General features: G+C 43.7%; 1 long non-coding RNA gene and 1 pseudogene across 1 annotated transcript; both read right to left on the reverse strand.

The window, feature by feature from the left end:
* Positions 1–6483, reverse strand: part of LOC139438605 (lysine-specific demethylase 6A-like) — a 68318-nt pseudogene extending 61835 nt beyond the window's left edge.
* Positions 6484–13005: 6522 nt separating this feature from the next.
* LOC139438607 (uncharacterized) lies at positions 13006–14071 on the reverse strand. Its single transcript, XR_011648250.1, has 3 exons — positions 13956–14071; positions 13760–13845; positions 13006–13121 (listed from the first exon to the last, which is right to left on the reverse strand). It is a non-coding gene; the product is annotated as an uncharacterized lncRNA (long non-coding RNA).
* Between the last annotated feature and the right edge of the window lie 6390 nt (positions 14072–20461).

A 20461-nucleotide genomic window follows, 5' to 3' on the forward strand; every position in this document is an offset into this window, starting at 1 on the left:
TTTTTCATTTCATTGGTTTATGCATAGTAAAATTTCTTCTTATATTCTAGTTGAAGTTTTCAATAAAATATACATCATAATTCAAAAAGAAAAGAAAAGAAAAGAATGTAGGTATGAGAGCAGTGGCGTAATATGTATATGCACTTTGATGCTCATAACAGCATTATTCTCTATAGTCAAATTTGGAAACAAGCCAGGAGTCATAAACAGTGGAATACATACACAGTGGAATGTTATGCAGTGGTAGGCAGAAATGAAGTTGTGAAGCAAACGACAACATGCATGAACCTGGAGGATATTTTGTTGAGTGAAGGAACCCAGACATAAAAGCACAAATACTGTAGGATTGCACTATGTGAATTAAATACATTATGTAAATTCATGGATATAATAATTAGAACATAGGTCACCAGAAATTAGAATGAGGTAAGGAATGGAAAGCTGACGGTAAATCTGTGCAGAATAGGTTAAAATATTCTTTGTAAAACTTTGGAAATGAATGGAAATGGTGATTGCACAACATAGTGTTAGTGACTAGCAGAGCTATTACATGGGTATGACAGTGGTTGAAAGGGAAAGTCTAAGGTCATGTATATTGCTAGAAGGAAAGCTAAAAACATAACATGGGACTGTATAACATGGTGAAACCTCATGTCAAATAAACATATGGATGATATTCCATTTATACATATCAACTAGAAAGAAGAAAACAGAATAGCAACTATGTATGGTGTGAAAGCAAAGAAAGATCAATTGGTGATGAGTTTTTTACTTCTGTTTTTGTTTGTTAGTGTTATTATTATTACTGGAATACTGAAAATGCTCTGAAAACGATTTAAGTGATTGTATAGAATGTATGACTGTCATTATATGGAATACCAATGATTGTACACGTTATATGGATTTATGGAGTATTAACATGTATCTACAATAAAATTTATTTGTTAAACACTAATGGGAACAGTGAAGCTCAAGGTGCCTGATTATTTTTACATTTTCAAGGAGTTAAGATTCCTCAGCTTTGAAACATTTGACCCCTTTATCTTTTGGAAGTCAAATTTAAAATTAAAAGGTAGGTATCATCCACATTTGTGGATTTGGGGAGGAGGGGTAAGGAATTTTTCTTTCTGGAGTAATGAAAATGTTCTAAAATGGACTGAGGTGATGACAACACAACTTTGTAATGAAAATGAGAGCCACTGAGTATACACCTGTGATGGATTGCACAAATCATGGGACTATATACCACAGTAAATCCTGTGGTGGAAGATATATTGTGGTTTACCATATAATTATGTGAACTTTCTCACATGAATTGTAACAAATATCCAATACAAATACATGCTGTTAATAATAGGATGCTTTATGGGGAAATCATACCTAAGTTAAGCTAACACCATAGTTAAAAATTGTGCTTTTATCAATTGTAGCAAATGTTCTACAACATTGCAAGGAATTGTTGGTGTGGTAATGTATGGAAATCCTATCTGTTTTTGTATGATTGCTTTCTAAACTCATAATTTCTTTTAAAAATACCAAAGAAGTAAATAAAGTATAAAGAAATTAGTGCACTAAAACCTGAATATCTGATAAATGTTTTTATCTTGAAAAGATGATATTATTAGTTTGTATGGAATGGTATTAGTATGTAGTTGACTTTTTTTTGATTGCTGAATCTGTGTATCCAAATTTCCAACTATAATTTAAATTTGATTAATTCACACCCTTTGCATCTCTTCTATGTTTGTGACAGAAGAAGTATATATTTCAGGTATTTTATTTTGTATTTTAGCATTTTATGCTCTTCCTCTTTTTCTCACTCAATACTTTGGGCTTATGAAATGTGACTTATACATTATTAATACTGTCAGTATATTGTGTTTGACTTTTTTTTTCCAAATTGTGCCTAACCCATTTATCTCTGTTTCTTCTTTTTTCAATGTATGTTTGCTTCAAATAATATAAATGGATTTTTAGGATTCCAAACACCAAAGAGGTTTAGACCATTCACACTCCCAAGAGCGAGCAGGGAAGCCTTAGGCTGGCTCTCTGTACACCTGGGGGATGGCTGAAGGAAACCCACTCCCAGGTGAACTCTGTCAGCGGACGACTGTGGCTTAGAAAACATTGTGGGGGAATTCTTTTGGCAACAGTGGCAGGTGAGAGTCCCTAGCACAGGGTGCCCATCGCGGGGGGATGTGTGGGGATGGGTGCACCTGGGACATGCTGCTAGGGAATAGGAATGTGTTCATGTGGTCACTGGTTGTTGTCTCAGTGGGCGGAGATGCACGCAATACCAAAGGAAAAAAGGCAAAGAAAAGAGGTCTCGGTGTAAAATATGGGTTTCAAATTTCTGGAGCAAATGTCCATAGCCACTTCTTTGGATATTTGTATAAGTTTCTCAGTTGTGTAGCCCTGGCCTCCTTCTCATTTCAGTAAGTTTGAAAGGTCTCATGTGTATAAACCCCGGCCTACTTCCTTCTTGCACATAGGTATGATCTTCCTAGGTAAACAAATCATGTTTCTTTCTGTGCATTTGGTGTACCTTCCTAGCTGAATATTTCTGGAGTTCCATTATTCTTGAATATAACTGCATTCCAATTCTTTGCCTGTGAATGTGAGCACATAAATTCAGGCTTTTTTCTTAACTGGATATAATGCTAGTTTTCCTGCTATATAAACCTAACTTGAATGAACCTTATACTAAAGTGCGAGCTTCTTGGGCTGATGAAGTCTTGAATATTGATCACTGTTATTTGACATAGACTTCCAGAATATATAAACCCTGAATTACCTTTTTGTATATGGCTGTGAGCTTCCAGCTACTCAAATGCAGGCTTCTGTATTTCCTAAACTAGTATTCTTTTTTTTTTTCCTTTTTCTTTACTTTGAAGAAGCTTTAGATTACATAAATGTTACATCAAAAATCTGGAGGATTCCATATACTCTACTCCTTCCCCTCCCATGCTTTCCCCCATTAACACCAGCTTTCCTTAGTGTGGAACATTTGATAAAATTGATGAACACATATAGAAGCATTGCTACTAACCATGGACTACAGTTTGCATCATAGTTTACACTTTGCCCTGCATAGTTTTATAGATTATGATGAAATATATGAAGGACTCTATTCATCATTACAATGTCATGCAGGACAATTTCAATGTTGCCCAAATGCCCAGTGTTACATCTATTCCCCCCTCTCCTTTCCCTCTGAACCTCTGGTGACAACTGTCTTTATGTCACTGTTACAAGTTCTTCCATTTCTGGAATAGTAATGACTAGTCCATAGATGCATTCCCATCTTATGTTCTGTTTGTTCCTCAATCTTCAGGATTTGGGGATGGTGATGCCCACTCTCCTTCCGATTGTGGGGGCTTAGATCCGTGGGGTAGATGAAGGGGACCATCTTGCTCACAATTGTAGGTGGGCATTGTCCATCATTCACCTTGTGTTAGCTGTCCTTGGTGAGTGCAATGAACTGTAACTCTGCTGAGATTCAGGGCTCAACCTATGAACAGCTAGGAGGTTTAAGTCTCTGGGACATAGATTAAATGGGTATAGCGCTAACTGTGGGTTCAAGTGTAAGGGGTAGAAGAACCATATAGGAAAACTATAAGTGAGTCTAATTCTGAAACCCTGGACAAATGGGCCATCATATATTCCAAGGAAAGGCCCAACAACAGCATGCCAATTCTCTGGGATTGTCTGCCCTGCCTATAGTGTCAAGATGTCTCCAGAACCTTCAGGAGCTCCTGTGCTTTGGGCACAGTTTGCTGTGACATTCAGTGAGAGCCTCCTAAGACATGCATAACCATAAGCTCTGGAATGAACTCTCGATTCCATTTGAAATAATACCTTAGCCATATAAAAAACTCATATGCATTTAATATTTCCCCCTTCCACAGTCTTTTTCCCAAGCATTCCTAGTAGTCACTTGCTTATAATCTCTCAGTGCCAGGGAGACTCACCACCAGGAACCATTCACTGTTGGAGATTTGAACCGGAAGGGTATCGGGAATGAAAGAAAGAGAAAAAAGAGAGTGAAATAAAAAGAAAGAAAGGAAGAAAAAGAACGAACGAGAGAGCTAGGAGCAGGGTGTCTGCTAGTAGAGACTCATCAGACAATTTGTTGTTTACAAGGGGCTGTCTATATACCCCAGTCTATGTGACAAGCAGCAACACTTAGCCTACATGACAATAAGCAGCAACAGGCACTTAACTACCAGCATTACTCATAGTCTAAGGAATTCAAAACAATCTTATCTCAAGGTACAAAGTCTAAGTGTTCTATTTACTTCAAAAGGTATGTGCTCATCTTTTCTTTCAGCCTTTAACAGCTTCATCCTATTTGCCAGGAACTCTTAATTACTGCATTCCTTAGGTTGCAAGCGTAGCCATGGAAACAGCAGTGTCTCCCTGTGAGACCACTATGCCTCAGTTTGCAACAATGCACCAGCCTGGGGGAAGATACTGAGTTTATATGCTGAGTTTGGCCAAACAGGAGGCCATATTTGAGCAACAAGGAGGCTTTCAGAGGGTAACTCTTAGGCAATATGTATCACTGGCTAAGTTTCCATTTCACAAGAAAAGGTTCATCCCTGCAAGCGTCAATATCAAGAGGCTGGTGTATTGGTCTGTCCTCCTTTGCTAGGCACTGCCCATGTACTCTAGGGACTCTTGCCACACTATCAGAGAGAGAAGCAGAAGTACCCAGAGTGGGCATCCAATATCCCTTCAGTTATTGTAAGGATCTCATCCACCAAGACAACAACCCATGAGCACTTGAACACATTCATGTTCCATAGAGGCATACCCCCACCACCGCCCCCCACCAGTAATCCTCCCCTGCACATTTGCAACCCATCTGCAGTCCAAAATCTCCCCCAAAACAAGGCCAAATAAGAAATAAAATAAAATAATTTTTAAAAAATTAAAAACAAATATTGCTTCGTTTCTTTCATCATTGTAAGATGTTCCCTTAGAACCTATTCTCCTGCATATGAATGCAATCTCCTAAACTTTATAATCCCTGGACCTTTATTTCTTGATTCCGAGTGAGGTAGTCTATGTTGTTATTCTAAGCAATTTCCTCTTTGGGTGGACCTGGGCACTCCCTGTGGTACAGACACAGGCTGCTTTTGCCTTGTATCTAGATGTGAGTTTTAGAGGCTATGCTCTATCGCAGGCTCCTGTATCATGGATGCTCCTAGCATCCTGGCCTGCACACTTATAAAAGGCCAAATCATAGAGGCAAACAAAAGGATACTGACAGCTTATCTGCATGGCTGTTTAGCACAGTGGGCATGCAACTGTGTAGGTACATGCAGAATATTAATGGGTATACCAATAAAATGCATTTGTCTTTCTAGAACACCCATCCCAAAGCATCAGAATTGGAGTACTCCCATCTCCACAGTTCAGATATTACTGAAAAGCTAGAGTAATCTGCAAGAGGCGTCACCCATCAAAAACCTGGCTTGCCTAGGTTTTTGCCAGACTCCACCCTCAGCTCATGGTATTGTGTTCCTCAGGGCACACCCCTGTGTTGTTAGAATTGGCGAGTGTAACCTGGAGGCAGGGACTTCTAGTCCACGGTACACACCCTGATGGAGCTGCTGGTCAGCTATTTGACCGTCAACAAGACTTACTCACCTCTCAGCCTCTCCTCTCTTCTCTGTAACCTGAAGACTGAAACTTATGTCTTCTGCATACCTAGATGTGTCAGCGATGCTCTGAGAGCCCCAGGAAACCACGAGGCCAAGAGGTTCAGCTCCTGCTAGTTTGCACAGAGAACGACACGTTCTATGTAGCTCCTGCCCACACCCCCAGCCCAGCAATCATTCTGGACATCGTATTTAGTGGGTACCCCAGCACTGCTCTGAGCCCCACCTAGTCCTAAGCCTAATGGATATTCAAGCCCATGGAAAAGCAAAGCAGTTTCCATGAAATAGAGACAAAGCCCCAGGGTGCAGCCCCAGAAAGGCGTCCCAAAGCCAGCCACAGTGTTTCAGCAAGAGCTTTTTGTTTTCATTTTTTGCATCCTAAGAGAAAGGCAGTGGGGATCCAGGCAGGTCCCACCCTCTCTCAAGGAAGAGGACGGCAACCGGCAAACAGGATTGGCCAGGCTGCCCACTTGTGAGAACAAGGGGCAAAAGGTCCCCGTCGTGGCAGGGCTGGTAATGGCCACAACATCAGATACTCAGAAAACGTCTGGGGAGGGGAAGGGCAGGCAGCAGGCACGCCCTGTCAACTTCGGGAGGGTACTGGACTAAGTGTGGCTTCCGAGGCTTTGCCTCTGGCCCCGCCCAGGACTTCTCTCTGAAAGCCTGCCGCGTCCTCTCCATGAGGAGGGCGAGGGACGCGGGCGATCACCTGGGGATCCCCTGTGAACTCGGCGGTCGCTATGAGGACCAGAAGTTGTGGGAACCTGGCCTGCTGGGGTGTGTCTTCCAGCCATGCAGCTGGATTCGCGTGCTTCATCTGTGCGGCGTGATGAGGACCCCAGATGCAGGCCGACCCTGCGGATTAGGTGGGAGGTTAGAGAGGTGCCTTGCCTGGGTGGAGGGTTCCTGGTCTAGCCTGGGGCCTGGGCGGCCCGGGCGCCGCAGGGAGCCCAGAGACCTGGGATTGGACGGCAAGGGAGGTGCAGCGCGTTCACTGCGTCCATGTCGGCTGTCTAGGGGCTCCCTGCCGGCTGCGCCTTCTCGACGGCCCCTCGCCGCGCCGTCCAGGATCCACCTGCCCGCACGCGCGCGGCACGGGAGGTCCACGCCCCAGGCGTCAGCCAGGTGCCCAGCAGCAGCTGAGAGAGATGGCGTGAGCTCGCTGGTCCCAGCGCACGCCGGCTTGCTGCCGGTGCTGCGCGGTCTGCGGGAAGTGGAAGCGGAAGTCAGCACTTCGAATCCCGTCTGCGGGCCTCAAGGGCGCTGGAGAAGTTGGCCTCCACAACGCCTTCCCACGACGCAGGCGGGCGGCCCCGGGCTAGCGCTCCCGCGGCAGAAAGCCCGCGGACAAGTCTGAGCCAGCGGCTCGGCGGTGTCCACACCAGCAGGCAGGGCGCGGGCAGCACGCGGCTCAGACCACCCAACACCCTCCGCAGGGTCTCCCTGTAGCTCCGCCAGGACCCCCGGCCGTACCTGGACAGGTCCCAGAGGCAGGCGCTCATGACGGCCACGTCGGGGGCGTGCTCGCCCCGTCGCAGGTGGTCCAGGACGCTCTCCGCGCACCGGGCGCACACGCGGTGAGGAAGAAGAAGCGTACCCGGTGGCGGCCAGAGCGGACCTAGCGGACCTCGCGGTAGTGGGTCCCGTGGTGCAAGCGGCCCCGCCTGCAGCCTTCCAGCCGCCTGTCCGGCTCAAAGCTCCGCTCGCCGTTGGCCTCCAGCTGCCTGAGAGAGCAGGCAGTCCTGCAGCAGGAGCACCGTTACCGGGTGCTTGTACACTGACTCTGGACCAAGTCGCCCGTTACACCCCAAACTTGTTATACAGCAGCTGCGGGACGTCGCAGGCTCGTAGGGAGGCCACGGAGGCTGAGGGCGGATGGCCTTGCGCCCAGCCTGCCTCGCAGTAGGAGGTCTGACCGCTGAGGCCAGGAAGTAAGGGCGAGGTTAGACGGCGCGGGAAGGGCGAGGCCCACTCCTAGGTCTCAGTGCCTTCCTTGTTGCAGGCTGCTCCTGGAGCGCTTGCCTCCTCTTCTGGGGAATTGCTCTCTTGTTGCCTGGTTCTCCTGCAGAGCCACGAGTTGCTGTCCTGGAGCTTGAGGGAGGACTGTCTTTGTTAAGGGGAACGCTGACTGGGTTCCCGTCTGCTGCCAGGATTTCCAAGCAGCGATGGGAAGTACACTGCAGCCTCAGCGAACGCCAGCAGTTCAGATGTATTGTTTTCGTTTAATTAACTCTATGGTCACCTCCTTGTGGATTCACGTGCGCCAGTGAGCGAATCCAAAGCCGTTGGACCCGTTACTGTCTCCCACAGGTAATATCTGGTTAAAAGAAAAACTCTAGCACCATACCACAACCACAGGACATTTTCACCACCTCAAGCCCCCCCCACCCCCACCCCCGACTTAGACATAAAAGCTGTTTTTAGAAACGTTTTCAGAAAATTTCCACTGGAAATTCCGGGAATTCCTGCCCCATCCTCCTTACACACCCACACACAGATTCGCCTACTATTAGTAGGTTACAGTAGTGCTGTGGTACGTGGCACATACCGCAGCAAAGAGCCGTATCACCTGCTTCCCGTCCTACCCTTAACAGTGGGACATGAAAACATCTAAATTCCATAATTTTGCCCGACACAGGATTTAATAAACATGGAGTCACGCATCATCTGTAACATGGGGCATTTCATCTGGTCCCTTGGCACTGTTCTATGCAGAGTCATCCTCAGCCCCTGGAGACGCAGCACAAATGGCCACTTTAAGCTCTGCTCACCTGCTTAACTGAATTTCCAAAGTGAGGTTGCCGGCTGTGGGACTAAGGGGTCAATATGTTAATCCCTTTCCTTGCTGATTACTCTTCCATGACATTAGGTGCCGTGGCACTTTTAAACAGTCACCATTCAAGAATCTTGGAGTTCTTTCCAGTGTTTGGCTTTTAAAGAAGAAGTTGCTATGGTATGCCTGTGCAGATTGATGGAAACACAGGTTTTCACATCTCCAGCGTAAGCTCCAGGCTGCAATTGCTGGGTTGTATGATGTTTGCATATTAACATATTTAACAGAAGACTGTTTTTAGAGAAGCTGCATATTTGACATGTGTGAGTGATCCTTTTCTTTTTCCCTAAAGTATAGATCTACGTGGGCTTTCCAAGTATAAAAACGCTGGAATCCTTCTGCATGTATATGGCCACAACTTTCCGGTTATATGGACCCTGTTTAGCTCATATCCTTTTCCAGGCATCCTTCCCTATCTAGGATGTGCACTCGTTGCCTGTATAAACCCCAGACTTCTTGTCCCTGAACAGACAAGTGGGTTCTGCTTGAATAATCCCTCAACCCCCTCTATGCTTCAAGGGATGTGAATTGGAATTTCTTGGCAGTATAAGTCATGGGTGTTTTGGTCTTTCTTTTTATTTCTTTTCATTTTTTTTTCTTTTTCTTTTTTGTAATAATGGAAATGGATGGGCAGATACCAAGCATATGAACTCTAGTCTCTTTGTCCTTTGTACAGCACCAGAACCATTGGCCACAGGCGGGGCTGCAGTTCTTATTCTTTGCATGCACACATGGCTTCTGCTGGAATTTTAAGTTTTAGCAAGTTTACACAAACAGCCCAGATATTCATGAAGAAACACACAGCCCCCACACATAGCCCATATCAGTAGCATGATAAGAACTGTAAGGGCCCCTTGAAATCTAAAGTTCTGGAACTGGAAAGGCCTCTGTCAGTCCCATCTGTGGGGTGAGTGATAGGAACAGCAGCCAAAGCTGATCTAGGCTTCTTTTCTAGAGTTTAAGCTTCCCCCCTTAAAAAGGGGGCCACGGCATCTTCTAGAATGTCAAATCCATAGAGGAGGTGATATCTAATGCTTGAGGGGCAGGGAAGATCCATGAATTCTGATATCAAATCCTGTGCCTTGACAGTGCTGCTGTGATACACAACATTAAGTCTGCCATAAAATTAGCAGGGGGGACAGAGTCGATATAGAGCCAGCAATGTCAATATAGTTATGGCGATGACAGAGATGCTCATGTGGACTCTTACCTGATCATGGGGAGGAGTTCCTGGGTGAAACAATGAATATCCATTTACAGTTATGGGCAGGGTCTCCCCTTTGTTGTTCCCATGGACTAGAGTTGCTTCTGGGAGGATATTACACTCTCAGGGAGGAAGAGCTGAAGTGTCTGCCCTTGCTGAGGGAGTTTTCCCAGGTGTGGGTCTTTCTGCAGGAGACCGTCCCATTCTTTGAATTTAATGCATTATTAAATGACGACATAGGAAAGGACAGGACCACCAGATGCACAAGCACTGGTTGTGATAGCAACTGTGTGGTGCACCGTACAATAAGTAGGAGACTTCTAATAGAGGGTTTCATGGCCAAGAAGTGTATTCACAGAGGGCATAGAGACCCCACATTTTCCTATGAACCACCTACTGCTGGGCTTGGCACAACACTTAAGCCTGCCTGTAGACAAGAGAGCTATTAACAGAGGTAAAATACCTGGTGTCATCACTAGGAATACCCTGGGGACAACCTTGCATCTGCATACTTGCCATTCCACCTTCTATCCCCAATGGAGAGGCCTGAGTAAAACAAGGAATTCAGCTGAGCCCAGGCAATTATGAGCCAATCTCTTTCTTTCCTATAGATCCCCTTTCCATTAGTTACCAAGATCAATGGCACCTTTACCACCTCCTCTCAGGAATCTACATTTCCTGCATTTTTTGAGACATACCTTTTAAAAGATACTTAGATTACATATATGTTACATAAATGAATGAATGCAGACAATTCCCATATTTCCCAGTCGCTACCCCTCCCACACTTTCCCACATTAACAACATCCTTCATTCGCGTGGTACTTTTCTTACAATTGATGAACACATACTGGAGGACACTATTAAGTGTGGTTTATAGTTTACATCATAGTTTAAAATCTCTGCCACACATTTTTATAAGTTATGGCAAAATGGCCTGTATCTGTCACTACAACATCATTAAGGACAATTCCAATGTCCTGAAAAGGCCATCATATTACAACTGCTTTTTTTTAAAAGATACTTAGGTCACATAAATGGTACATAAGAAATAGGGGATTGGCATATGACCCACTCCCCACACCTGCCACGTTTTCCCACATAAACAATGTCCTTCATTAGTGTGGTACATTCATTGCAATTGATGAACATGCTTTGGAGCATTGCCACTATGCACGGATTAAAGTTTACATTGTAGACACATTTTAAATGCATGAACTCATTTAATCCTCACAGCCACCTCACAAGGCAGGTATTATTATGGTTCATTTTTCAGAGATGAGAGGACTCAGTTTAAGAGAGGCAAGTTTAGTCCAATAATCCAGAGTGTAGGAGTTGCAAGTCTGCATCCATGTGGAATCTAACCCTCATCTTGATACAGAGGTGGCGTGGATATAACCATCCCAGGATCCACAGGATGGAGGAACAGAGTGTGGATTAGAGTGGACTTACTGATATTCTACTATGGAAATATTGAGATTAGTAAAGGAAGAAATTGTGGCATTAATGTGGAGAGAGGGGCCATGGTAGCTGCTGAGGGTAGGGAGAGGGAAAAAGATATATGAGGGTAGGGAGAGGGAAGAAGATATATGATATATCAGGACTTGGAGTTGTCCTGGGTGGTACTGCAGGGACAGATGCTGGACATTATATGTTCTGCCATGGCCCACTGGGTGGACTGGGGGAGAGTGTAAACTATAATGTAAACCATTATCCATGTGGTGCAGCAGTGCTCCAAAATGTATTCACCAAATGCAGTGACTGTCCCATGGTGATGAAAGAGGTTGTTGATGTGGGAGGAGTGGCGTGAGGGGGTTGCGGGAATTTTGGGGACCTCTTACACTTTTTGAATGTAACATTAAAAAAAATAAAGAGAGAGGCAAGTTTACTTGCCTAAGCCTAGAACTGAAACACCAGTAGCCTGGCCCCAGAGCATATTCCAGCAATTATCCCATTGTTTCTAAAAGTCTGCTCTGCATAAATCACCTGCATTATACTCACCTCATTATAACAATAAAGTGCTGGGCCTCACGCCAGCTGAACTGAGTCAGTATCTCTGCAGGTGGCACTCAGCAGTATGCATTTTATCCAGGTATTTGAGATCAGACTCAGTTTTGAGAATGAACTTGCTATACTTAACACATACATGCTGACACACTATTGATGCACCTATTATCACCTATTGATGCAGCCACATAAATAAAAATGCATCATTAGCACGTAACGTATTTTTGTTGTAAGCTGCTGACATTCTTGAAGTTGTTTGTTATGCAACAATATTTCAGAAATAACTAATTAACAAAATCTACCTGTGTTCACATTAATCCAAATTTCAGAGACTGACTCGGTAATCTTTAAATACATTGCATTGCCCAAACTATTGTTCAGGAACACTGATCTTGACAATTTGCCCTATTTAGAACTATGTTATTAATAGATTTGGAAAACATTTTGTTTAGAAGTGAAGTTTTAAGATTTCCTCCATCTTGTATTTTGTTCATTTTCATAAGAATATTCAAGATGAAAGAATATTAGGTGAAACATCAACAATTAAGCACATAAAGGTTTTAACAACCTGTGAGCCGCTTGTTCACTATAGCTTTTGTCTGCTCTTCCCCTTGTAAAAATGATAACCCAAAATTAATTGGCCTCTCTCTTCTCTCATCATTCCTAATCCATGAAATGGTAGGAACCACTATGCCCCAAATTATAATTCCATGGCTGCTATACCCCGTCACTCCAACATTAGAGACTCTGCTTTCCACAGATAAGCTATTTTTATGCAGCAATTTAAAAAAGACTAAAACGGAATTCTTTACTTTTTGTGTTCCATGGACCCCTTGGCCAGTCAGGTGAAAATCATGGACGCCTCCTCAAAATGTAGCATCAGAGAGTTTTAAGACACTCAACAAGTGTCATGTCTAACAACTATGGTAATTTCAAAGTAAGCACAATTATTAGTGATTTTTCAACTTATGAAACACCTGTCATGTGACATGAGATGAACACTACTGTAATCTACTGCATATATTCAAAAGTGAAGGAAATGCTGAATTTCAGGTACAGGTCAGAGAAAATAAAGATAAGTTCAAGCTCATGGATGCTCTGATTAAGAACCCCTCATTAAGAACCCCTGGCCTAAACTGACGAGCTGTGCTGTCATTGAGGGCACTTCTCACCTAGCATACAAACACACATGCAGAGTGACACACTTGGCAGTGTTTATTTCTCTTTTACTAGTGTCATTCCAATTTTATCCAAACTCATTCTTTGTTTTTTCACCATTTATTCCTTCCTTCCTGTCTCAGGTTTGCAAAAGAACGAAGTTGTCAATTCATCTCCTATAGCTGAAGTGGTCTTGTCCTATTTGTGTTAAGTTTGCTGCTCGATTGTCTACAGGTCAAGAGGACAGAGTTCCCTGGAAAACGCACACATGCACACACACAGACGAAGAAATATAAAAAATGGAATTTATTAAATGATGTTTAAGAGCGGGTCTTAACTCTCTAGATCACGCAATGCCTATTCCATTTACTACTTGTGATGTCTTTAAATTCTAACTCTTAAGTTCAAAATGGCCCTCACTGTCCATGTGATACGACCTGTATTTGTATGGCTGTTCACAACAAAGAAATGGATATGAAAATCAGGAATACTCTGAAGATTAAAAAACATACCTGATGGGACACTGGAGGGAGTACTTCCCTAAGGATTTATACACTTTTAAGGGAAGGCTACTGAAGAATCTTAGGGTGAGCAAAACCAAAATGTTGGAGCTGGGGCTGGGGCTGATGCCCATGTTACTACGCTTAGGAGTGGAGAAGATTATCTCTGCATCTAAGTGTATTTGGCTGGACATGCTCTCTAGCTGGATTAAGCTTCTCCAGTGACAACTTTGTTTGGATTACACTACTCCACTGTTCCTATCTTGGAATACCTCCCTGAAGACCTGGGGTTACTCACCGTTTCTCTCTTACCCTTAATTCCTTCACTAGAGAACCGAGGGTTCCAGGCAGCTGGCACACAGATTTAACCCCCACTGCATCCCATTCTCACCTGTCTGCCTCTCTGTTCCCTCTTCTTGCCTCTTCCATCCTTGGGTAGTATTGCAGGGGATTCAGCCAGAGATCCTCACAGATGATCTGGTAGTGGAAAGAGCATGGTGGAACCAGGGTATGGACCCTATTCCCACTACCCAAGTAGCTGGGAGGCCCTCCAAGGCCATTTCTTATGCTCCCCATGATGGCCTCACCTCAGCAATCCTATTAGATTCTGCAAAGTTGTGGTCAGAGAACAAGTTAAAAAGCTTAAAGTTGGTGCTATGGTGGCTGCGGTTGTAGGCCTGGTGTTCAAAAGTGTGGAACCATTGGCCTGGAGTGGAGTAAAATTCCCAGTATCCTGGAAGAAGAGGAAGATGTGGGAAAAGATCCTGAACACCTCCGTGCCTGTCCCATCCAGAAACTCACCTCTTACCAGTGATGGTAATGTCGTAAATCTTAATGATTGCTTCATTTTCAAAGTAGGGGTTGCTCCGAAAGGAAAATGTGATCTTGCAGCTCTTCCTGGGATAGCTGAAGTCTTCCACCTGACAGGGAAAGGTAGAGAAAGGTGACCCCTCTCTATGGAACAAGCCTTTTCCTGATTTGGTTCTGAATCAGTACTACTTGCCCTCAAGAGCTAGCTCATCCGAGAGGGCTGATGCTCCCAGACTTATCTCCAAATTGATGATGTAGCTGAGCATGTCCACATCTTGGTCAGTGATGATGGCTGACATTTGATGGTGGTTCAAAATCTGCACTGGGTCAAGAAGCCTTAACATGCTAGGAATGGAAGGGATAGATGCAAGCAGTGTACATCTACAGAACAATGAGAAGTGGGTAGTGCACCTCCCAGATTTCTTGGCATTGCTGGATGGTCTCCTTCAATCAAGATCCTTCATCATAGACTACCTTTCGTCTACTGTTTCCTTGGCTTTCTGTTCCCAGATAGCTATCTGCTCTTACACTTGGAAAATCTGTTTCCTGAGATCCTGAGCTCTACCTTACAAATGTGTGTGGGGGTCTGTATGCTACTAATTATGCACGAAAGGCAGTCTCTGAGTTCCCGGTGAGGGTGCAAAAGTGTACATAGGACTTCATGTGCTGAATGTATCCACCTAAGTAAGCAGTATGAAGGATGACAAAACTACCAATAGAATCAATATTAACCCAAGACCTCTGTGTGTGGTTGCACCCATCCCTTTTCCTCAACAGGACCTCTTTCCTCCTGCATCACTCCCTCTCACAACTAGGACTGCCTCCTTCCCTAGCTATGACTTCCTCCCACGACCCTCGCCCGCGGCCATTCCCCTTGGAACTGCAGTAAGGGTACGTTTTTTTGGTTTTGTTTTGTTTTGTTTTGTTGGGGAGGGCTTTTCTGAACTTTTTGCATTAAAACATAAACAATATATAATAAAATGTACAGCCCTTAATATGTTAAGTTTCAGCAACTGTACAAACCCACATAATCACCACTCAAAACAGGATTTGGTACATTATCACCGCCTTGTGTGTCTTCAGTCAAATTCCCTCCCTGCACTTAAGAAACCGCTTTCTACCACCAGAAAGGAGCTTTGCCTGCGCTTGGACTTTAGCTAAACGCAGTTGCACAAGGATACGGTTTTGACCCAGAAGCCAGGAATACCCTCGATGATGCTGCTTCTGCGCTGCAGGTGCGGCTTAAGCCTCCGCTTCAGCTTGCGCTTCAGCAGGCACAGGGCCCGGTTGGCTCGGGCTTGCAGGCTGCTCAGCTCTAACTGCAGGACCTCCAGCGCCTGCAGGGATGTCCTGGCCTCCGCGGCATCGCACCCTGGCTGGGCCCGCCCGCACTCCTCCTGCCCTTCCTCCAGGCTTTTCTGCTCCGCCTCTCGCTCCTGCTCTTGCACCTGCTCTTAGGCCACTCCCTCCACTACCGCCACTACATTCTACAGCACCACGTCCCCCCATCTCCAGATGTCCAGCTCCGCTCTCCACTCCAGCATCTCCATTTCCCCGCAGCTCCTCCACCCAGAGCACCGCGGCCTCCTCGCAGGGCGCCTCTCCCCTCTCCCTCCCTCCAGCTGGGGCCTGTGCCTCCGCCCCTGCCCTGCAGCTCTGTGGGGACTGTTCCTACCAGAGGGCCGCTTGCCAAGCCAACGAGGTGTTCTGAGCGTGCCCGGGGAGCCAGGCCTTCGCCGGGACCCGCTTCACTCGCCCTGTGGTGGCCGGGGCCGGTGCAGGGAAGGACCCGCACACGCTCTCCCCAGGCCACGCCCGCGGGTACAGCAGCGCCCCCTAGATACGCGGGTGGGCCCCGGCAGCCTGTGGCGTTGGAGACGTCCTGGGCGCATGCGCAGGGTTTGGTGACGCCAACCTGGCCGACCTGGCGGGAAAGTGGAGCTTTCCATGCTCCACACCACTCCTCCCAGTCCCCACCCCGCGGCCCGCGTGCCAGGGGTGCAGAGCACGTGGTCCATTACTTCCACCTTCACTTTTCTTTAAGCCTTTCAGGTTAAGCTGATAGCTGAGCATCAGTCTTCTTGTAAAGTAGTCTCTACCTAAACTGTTGCCCATGAGCAATGTTGCATTATATTAATATTTCTTACCATAAGAAGTAACAAGAATATTAATTAATTAATTAATTAATTAATGGGCCAAGTTAAGGTATATCATCCTATCAGCCAGGTTCAAATATTTCAATGATCAGACCCATTTAATCACCTAGGTTCATGGTTTAATGAAATGTGAGAAAAGCCAGTATGTTTTAGTTGTATAAAGCCAGTATGTTTTAGATGTATGCGTTCAATTATGATTATTTTTATATCTTATACAAATTTTGATTCATGATTCTATTCAATGTAACAAGCCAAAAGGAAAATGTGATAGAACTGTGAGTCTCTCTAGTGAACTGAGACTAAACAGAAAATTAAAAGATAGACTGACTCAGAAAAAGAGCCTTACCCATAATCCACACAACTTAATATGTAAATCCATTCCAAGGGTCTTTACTGTAATTAAACAACCAGCCAATTAATCTCACTGCAATCACAACAGGAAACACTCATAAAAAAGGCAAAGAAGAAGTGGGGGAAAAATGACTGATTGACCATACTCAAATGCCTGACAAGTACAGAAATCAACGGGAGTGACTACAGTGTTTTAGTCAAGTAGACAATGCCAATCGTGGGGAAAGATGATCAAAATGCGGGACAACATTAAGTAAAATAGTGGTTCTCAGAGGTTCTGAGGGGAGAGGGAAGTCCAAGAATAGGTGGAACATAGTGCATTTTTAGGGCATTAGAATTGTTCTGCATGATTTTGTAATGATAGATATGGTTCATTACACATTTTGTCAAAACCTATAAAATAAAATTCTATAGTGCAAAGTGTAGACCATAATGTAAACTATAGTCCATAATGTGAACGATAGATTATTCATCATTAGTAACAAATGTACCACATTCATGCTTTTATTTTTCATGTATAGTTCACATTAGTGGGGCCATGAGATATTTGTCCTTTTGAATCTGGCTTATTTCACTTAGCATAATATCTTCAAGATTCATCCATGTTAGCTTATGTATCCCAATTTAATTTCTTAGTATTCCATTGCATGTATATACCAAATTTGGTTTATCCATTCATTAGCTGACGGACACTTGGGTTGCTTCCCCCTTGTGGCAGTTTTGAATAGCGCACAAACAAGACACGGACTAATTAGAATCCCTGTATTTGTGATGTAACTATTCCGTCATCTAAAACTTTTTTAAAAATAAAGTTAAAATTTTCAAAAATAAAGATAAAATGCCCACTTGCTTTGGCCCATCCTGGAAGAAGACATCTTTCAGGGCGAAGATTTTCCAGAAGACAACTGGTCTAAAGGGATTTTCAGTGAAAATGAATACACACTATTGGATTGCTAATAAGCAAAATCTGGTGAGCAAATTAATTTTGGTCCAGTAGAGACCAAAATTAGTCTAATCAATGTATATCTGCTAATCAATGTATATCTGCTCCCATTTGTAAGACACCCCTAATCAATGTATATCTGCTCCCATTTGTAAGACACCCCCATGTAAAATGAAAACTTCATGTCAACCAATAATATTGACCTTTCCTTTCCCATCCTATTTGAGTTTCCCCTTTCCACAACTTTGGTAGATCTCCCTTCTACATTCTGAATGAGGTGCTGCCCAATTCATGAATGTCACAATAAAATTATGAGATCCTAAAAAACTATAAACTTCTAGTTTGAGTTGATACCATATACATAATCTGCTTTTATACCCTAATCCCTCTTCTCTTGTTCTTGTTACAAATTATTGTTTTTTAAGCTTGTATTTATCTATCTCCCCTTCCCTCACCTCACCCCATTGTCTGCTTTCTGTATCCATTTGCTGTGTGTTCTTCTGTGTCCACTTGCATTCTTTTCAGCATCACTGGGAATCTGTGTCTCTTTATGTTGCGTCATCTTGCTGTGTCACTGGCCGTGAACATGGCATCATTCCTGGGCAGGCTTTGCTTTTTGCACAGGGCATCTCTCCTTGTGGGGGTACACTCATTGTGTGTGGGGCTTTACTCCGCAGGGGACACCCCTGCATGGCATGGCACTCCTCGTGTGCATCAGCACTGCATGTGGGCCAGCCCATCACATGGGTCAGGAGGCCCTGGGTTTGAACCCTGGGTCTCCCATGTGGTAGGTGAATGCTCTGTCAGTTGAGCCAAATCTGCTTCCCATCACAAATTACTCTTTGGAGTCCCTGCTCTGAATTTTTTAAAAAATATTTTTTAAATTATTTTTAAAGAAGTTTTAGATTACATGAAGTTTACACAAAAAGTATAGGGGATTCCCGTATACTCTATCCCCTGCCCCTCCCACACTTTCCCCCAATAACAACATGTTTCATTAGTATGGTACACTGGTTACAATTGATGAATACATATTGAAGCACTACTAACTGTGGACTATAGTTGACATATAGTTTACATTTTCCACTGCACAATTTCATAGGTTATGACAAAATGTATAATGGCTTGTATCAGTCATTGCAATATCATGGGGGACGATTCCAATGTCCCAAATGCCTCATGTTATTCCAGTTCTTCCCTCTTCCTCCCCTCACAATCTTGGGTGACAATTGTGTTTATGTCAATGTTACAAGTTCTTTCTTTACTTGAATAAGTCTACCTTGGTCTATAGTTGTATTCTCAAGTTTCATCCCTGATTTTGAATGCATCAGGACTTCATTCACTCTTAGAGCTGAATAACATTCCCTCATATGTTTATACCATAATTTGATTATCCAGTCATCTGCTGATGAACCCTTGGGTTGTTTCCCTCTTTTAACAACTGTGAATAATGCCACTATGAACATCAGTGTGCATATATCTGAATTTATGTCCTTGCTTTCAGTTCTTCTGGATATATAGTGAATAATGGGATTGGTATATCATATGGCAATTCTATACTTAGCTTCCTGAGGAACTGCCAGCAGGCATTTCTTTGAAAATGCTGTAAAGGAATAATCAGAGGCTTTAGTTATAATTTTGTGATTGAGACACACAAAAGAGCACCTATGTCTTGGGAGGAAAAGCAGTGAAATGTCCTTCAGAAGTTCGGATATTATGAAGTACCATGTATAGGGGGATGGTTAGAAATGATGTCCTACCTGAGGTAAAATCTATCTTCAGGAAAGACTTATGGAGACCTAAATTTTCACTCTAGGCTGATTTCTAGAGTCTGTACAAGTCTAATTAAATGCTGAAGAAGACTTCAGCACAGAGCCAATTTGCAAAGAATGGGAGAGCTGTTTTTTTTTTTTCAAACTCCTGGATTTCAGGAAATCTCTGTCATCAGCAACATGAAATCAAGTAAAAACAACAGTTTTCAGCAGTGATACAGGACGAAGAATACTATGTTTGCAAAGTATTGTGGAAAATGGCTAAAGAAATAAACCACCACAGTCTTTGAAATAAACAAAAAGGGAAGCCATGGAAAGCGGAGAACCAGACTTCCAGTTTAATGCATTATATTGAAAAATCATATTTAAACATTAAATCACAAGAAATTCAAGTAAATAAGAATGCCCCAAACAATGAAAAAAATCAAGTGACCAAAAGCTGCATTTAAGAAGCCCAGACATTGCAATGACTAATTAAATATGTTAAGTCAACTCTCACAAATATGCTCAATGACCTGAAGGCAAGCTTTGACAAAGAACTAAAGGAAAAGAGTAAATGAAAAAAAGAAATAATGCAATAAAGAGATAGAAATCTTAAAAGGAAGTCAAACAAGAACACCATACAGCAGAAGGTTGGAGGAAGATATCCCTAAGTGAGTGGCCCTGATTAGAAAAAGAGAAAGTTACAATATATCAGAAGAAACTTTTCCAAGACTCTGGAAATGAATGTGGATAGACAACAGCACAGAAAATGCTGAACAAAGAAAGCCTAAAATTTCTAAAAAAAGCTGTTGGAAGCATTTCCTTTTCCTGGTCCCTGATTCTTCATGGGCTCAGTGCAGCATATGTGTGGCAAATGCTTGGTGGCTCACATGCTCAAGTGCAATTTCCTGGTGCTGATATGGGCTAAGGGTGGGGGTTGTGCATCTCTTCATGTATAACCTGGGCTGTGGGAATCAGACAATATAAACTGCAGCCCCACCTTTCGTAACCAGGCCAACCACTCCAGTCCTGGAAAGCCAATTAAACAATATATGCTCTATAGACTTTGACTATTCAGG

Source organism: Dasypus novemcinctus (assembly GCF_030445035.2).
Source record: "Dasypus novemcinctus isolate mDasNov1 chromosome Y unlocalized genomic scaffold, mDasNov1.1.hap2 SUPER_Y_unloc_2, whole genome shotgun sequence".
In the NCBI taxonomy this organism is placed as follows: domain Eukaryota; kingdom Metazoa; phylum Chordata; class Mammalia; order Cingulata; family Dasypodidae; genus Dasypus; species Dasypus novemcinctus.